The sequence below is a fragment of the Mya arenaria genome, chromosome 9 (genome assembly GCF_026914265.1).
Source record: "Mya arenaria isolate MELC-2E11 chromosome 9, ASM2691426v1".
NCBI lineage: Eukaryota > Metazoa > Mollusca > Bivalvia > Myida > Myidae > Mya > Mya arenaria.
The window spans coordinates 49,934,680-49,940,054 of record NC_069130.1 but is presented as its reverse complement, the minus strand read 5'-3'; the positions used below and the strand labels follow the sequence as shown (position 1 = coordinate 49,940,054).

Below are 5,375 nucleotides of genomic sequence, written 5' to 3'. Positions count from 1 at the left end.
GCGGCATGGTGCATTTCTGCATCGACCGTTTTACATGCGATAACACGAAGTCACTATAAAAAAGTCGACGCATATATTGGTTCTTTAATTCTTACAAAATTACTTCATTATAACCTGAAATAAATATTTTATTTCATCCATACATAGAGAGCATAACATATAATTATAACAGGTTTAATTGGTACCAATTGACACTATAAAGTAAAATTATGTATGTCTCTATATACAGAACAATGTGAAAATATATCATGAACATTAAATAGCATGGTGGTTTTACAAGTTGATGGATAAAACACTGATACTCGCAAAGTAAGTGAGGAAAATAATTCAATTATCAAAATATAATTGAGTAATTGTTCATGGTGTTTATTTGTTTATAATTGCAGGGTTTTTGAACCTAGAGCGAAAGCAAAATTCTAAATTCCAAACTGCATCTAAATAGTCAAAATGATTTAAGTTATATGGATATACAGATGTGAAAAGTTATCTGGTTTATTTTGTTGAAAACAATTTAAATTTCTTTGTATTACACAGCATGTTGTATTATAGAATTTAGTCGATATCGTTGGCATGACTTTGCGTGATAGTGTTTTCTCGTGTTGTAGTGGAAACCGATGTAACCGGTAAAAACACTTTGCCGACTTGGTGACAATAAAACAAACCCACGCGCACAGGCCGGGAATTCAACGCCTTGGTGAGAAGAGAGTGCGATAATCACTGCATTAACCTGATACACTGGTTCTGACATGAACAACCCCTTATACAAAATCATAGTTGAGACTTTGAGAGCTTGGCACGTCCCAGTAGTTTGCATTGTAATGCAAATATAGCAGGGCCCGATTCATTCTAAGTTTTCCATTTCGAAGGTCTCCGACATATACGCATTGTTATTAATTACACTTTGTGTATATGTATATAGAATAATTGAGTACATTGTTGATATATACACCAAAATTGTTTTTGCAGACTGCTAAGTACAAAGGAATGATCAATATTACCAATAGGTTTTTTTTGCAAGTCGGCAAAAGATGGGAGTCTAGGCCGTTTGCTTATTTTAAAATATTGCATGAACTTTTTTTCACCAATTCATCTTCCTTTGATAAAACTAGTTTGCTAAGAAAAATAATTGTAGGCGGTCATTTTTATTCTATTAGCGTTTACTTTCGGTGCTATATTATAAATATTATTTAATATACTGATCTGTCTCAAATTGAAAAGATTCTCTATTTTTTATGAGGTTTTGGTATTAGTAAGAATATACTTTGCCTAAATAGTGACGCTAGGTATTCACATAACTAGATGTGGTGTTTCTTCTTCATAAATAATATAAAATAATGCGAAAAAGTGTATTGCAATACAATCTTTACATTCATTGTATCTGGATGTTTCATTTTTCTATTACCAGTTTATACAATTAGTTGTTAATAAAGGTTGTTTTTTATCAAACATATTTTATAGTTTTATTTTACAATAATTACGTTGGCTGGTCCGTTGATCACGTGACTCTTCACGGTATAACATTAAATACTATAATAAAATCGATCATATCACAGGCGGCAGTTACGTTGACGGGACTCTTTCTATGGCCTCGCTTCCCGAGCAACTCCCGCCAAAGAAAAATATAAAAAACAAGTACATGTTTAAGACAAAACATGATATGAGCGTGATTCTTTATAACAAGAACCACTAAATATCAACCAAAATAATTCAACGATCTTTTGCCTGATATATTATATTATGGCATAGTTAAGGTTGACATGTGAAGGCTATTGTGCGGACGCTGGTGTTTTTGTAAAACTCGTAACTATCTCATTTGTCAACCACTTTCTCCAAATAACATTTGGCACAGACTATAATAACGTTTCAGAAAATGTTCAATTTAATTTTCCTTTACCGAAAAAGAAACAAATTAGAAATGATATATATTATATAAAAAGAATCTTACACTGGTATAAACTGAAATATCCCCTATATCACTGCATTTTTATCAATTTACGAAATAAAAAGAAACATAAAATGCGATAACAGTATACCAACTAATTTGGGAGTAAGCACTTTCATTGCATGCATCTCAAGTTTTACTCATAAAGAAACGTGAGTCGGATTTTGTGGTAAAAATGTTTTTACTCTTGTGAAAATGTTTTTGATACCCAGCAGAGATAATGAAGCGGAACTGGCAGACAAAAAGAGAGTTATGACTGTGATTTATTTCAATTTCCACGCTGTTATAGATATTTTATTTGACTGTTGAACGGTGCCAATTCTTAACCGTTGGGTAACTTTTTATAGAGGAGAACCAAATACTTTCATTTACCAATAACAAAAACTACTCATTGCGGTCTGCCACCCATAATGATTTAAGTTCCCTTTGCTACAAGACTTACTATGGTAAGAATTCATTTCCTTATTTTTTGCTTAATCTGTATGGAATTCTATACCGCTTTTTATTCAAGAATCACCACCTTTACTTGCATGCATTCAGATCACAATTCGAAAAACACCCTCTGACAAAACAATGACTTTAATGAATTGTTGTCTGTTTAAATCGTTTGTTTAATTTCGATTTATTGTTTACTTTCATGTTTGAAAATCGTCTTGTTTGTTATTGTTTGAATGAGAAATGTATGCTTCTATGTTTGTAGAATGCATTGAAGACCATTTTGTAAACAAGATACGTATGTAACTTAATGAGTTATTGGCGCCGCACTGAAGTGCGCGCCTATTATGGAATGGAAATTTATTTTAGTTAGTGGTAGGAGCGGTTTTTAAGTTGATTGACAGTTGGGTTTTACTGTTATTTCATTAAGATTAAAAAATGCCAATGGATGGCGATTGCATGGGTGTTAAAAATGCTATTTATGGTTGAATAGATTGTCTTCAATTTATCTCCAAAACATTATATCGGAAGAACGACAAATAAGTTTAATAACTGTTCCCGATTCGTTTACGTTTTCCGATTGGTTACCTGTAATATCATGTGCCGAAAATGTAAACATTCGGAGGAGTTCCGAATGAAATGTAAAATGTGTGGACCGCTAATTATGTGACTGGGAATAATTATGTTTTATGTTGTTTTGTTATGTTTACTCATTAATAAACCATGAGGTAAGCTGTTTTCTTTAATTTAATCGATATTGGAATTAAATGTTCACCTAACTTTATTTGTTAATGTGTTGAAGGTAACATTAGTAAAATTTTATTACGATTACCCCCGAGTGGTTTTATTTTTAGAACACTACACGTATCCGGATGTTGCTATTTTTAGAACCAGAAGATATTTCCCCGCTATTCATAGGTCAATAATGGAATTTCTACATCGTCGATTAATAGTTGGAAACTCGGTGAAGTTTTCTCATGAATATACGTTTAAAATAAGTAAACACTAAAAGTGCACACTGACAGTTGATTACGATACATCTAACAATTTGAGTCAATACAGTAAAACATGGATTATAAAAGAATTATACGCGTAAGAGAAGATTTTCTGTCGAAAACAACTAATGTCAACAATCAGCATGGAACTGGGATATTCGTATCAAAGGGCTATTCATGTAAGTATCCTTGAGTAGTTGTGTACGTTGATGTGTTCAAAAATGTTTGTTTTTTAATTTATCTTTGGAATTCTTAAATCATTTTTATTTGCTAAATGTTAAGACAGCGTTTTAATATTTCTACATGTACTATAAATATACATGTTACATACTTTACATCTACTTATAATGCACCAGTCAATTGTAACCACGCCCTCCCCCCCCCCCAGGTCCGAGGAATAGCTGGGACTTTGACCTTCGAACCAGCCAACCTCGGGTAAAATCCTCGTCCTGCGGGGACGAACTGATGGTCAAATCCTCGCCATATGCCCCCGTACCCCAGGGAGCCTAGGTAAGGCATATTTCCTGCTATATTTTGCTCAAAGACAAAACCACCACATTCACCCGGCACTGCGAGGCCACCTGAAAGGTAAAAACACAGCCCATTTCCCCGGCTATCCCCGGCATATCCCCAGACCTGGGGGGCCGTGGTTACAATTTGCTGGTGCATTATGTACATGTTACATATTTTTAAATGTACTTATGTACAGCATTTATGTATATGATATGAGTATGTAATCTTTTATTTGATTGTTTTATCTTAGAAAAATATTAGACTTAAAAATACCCGTTATTTGTTTACAAACTGCATATTTTCAAAATAAACCTGTATTAAAAGATGTACATGATTTCGGGCTGGAAGCCACGACAGCTTGGACACAAGCGACATTCATTTGCTTGGTGAAGGTCTCGTAGAACGCCATACTGTTGTGAATCATTATCAACCATATGCACAACAACTACACATTTGTGTCTACCAACCCTTACTCTTGGCTAAAACGGATATTAGTGCAGAATGTATAATTAATACATGCGCTTTTGTATTTTACGGTTGTAGTTTCTGCCGGTTGATAATCAGAAGTCTAATTTCTTTCAGGCAGGAAAATGACTGAATATTACTATTATATGAAGAATTCCAGCCTGCATTAAATACTTTGTTGGATCATTGAGACCGATTTGACATCCATGTCTATCCACAAGGCAGTCACATCTGATAGAGATGATGTGAGTATTTCATATAATACATATTTAAGTTGGTGTTTGTTGTTTTATAAACTCATTGTATTCAATAATCCAGTGGTGGTGGTGGTGGTGGTGGTGGTGGTGATAATGAATTTTATTGATAAATTTAGTAATTTTATTTATATTATATACATGTATGTATCAGCTTATTGTTGTTGTTTTTAAATTATGTTGAGAAATATTAAACTGTTTATATTTTATTTTGTATATGTATGGCAGTATTATCATCTATACAAATTAGTTAGAAAGTACTTCTTTTTTCTTTTACAGCACTAAACATTCTAGATGGGTAAAGAACCTGAAGGGGCATGAAAACCAAATCAGCATTGACTCAGCATTGAGTAATTATCATCTGTGCACACACTACAAGTACAAACGCATGGGAACAAACCACACTTCAAATGTTGACAAGTGAAGAATTATTGTGAAAAATTCTAAATGTTAGAATACCATTGACTAAATAAAACAAATAGATATCGATTACCAACAGAGACTGTTTACATGTTATAATATTAAAAAGACATTAGTTGAGAACTTTCACTCTGACATTTTTGGAGGGGCATTACCGCCTACTTAGTGTTCTTGTTTCTTTACATATTTTAATTTAAAAGTACATTCATTGTTTTTAAATCTGAATTCTGAGTTAGTATCATAAGTAAAATTCATTTGTTTGAATGATTACATTTTATGAATAGGTCCAATTAAGCTTTATCAATTTTTACAAGAAAAAGGTTGATTTTTAAGCATTTTATTAGTTATAAA

General features: G+C 32.8%; 1 long non-coding RNA gene across 1 annotated transcript; it reads left to right on the top strand.

Moving 5' to 3' along the window:
- Positions 1 to 3,468: 3,468 nt before the first annotated feature.
- LOC128246717 (uncharacterized) lies at positions 3,469 to 4,999 on the top strand. Its single transcript, XR_008263338.1, has 3 exons — positions 3,469 to 3,551; positions 4,468 to 4,595; positions 4,884 to 4,999. It is a non-coding gene; the product is annotated as an uncharacterized LOC128246717 (long non-coding RNA).
- Positions 5,000 to 5,375: the final 376 nt, after the last annotated feature.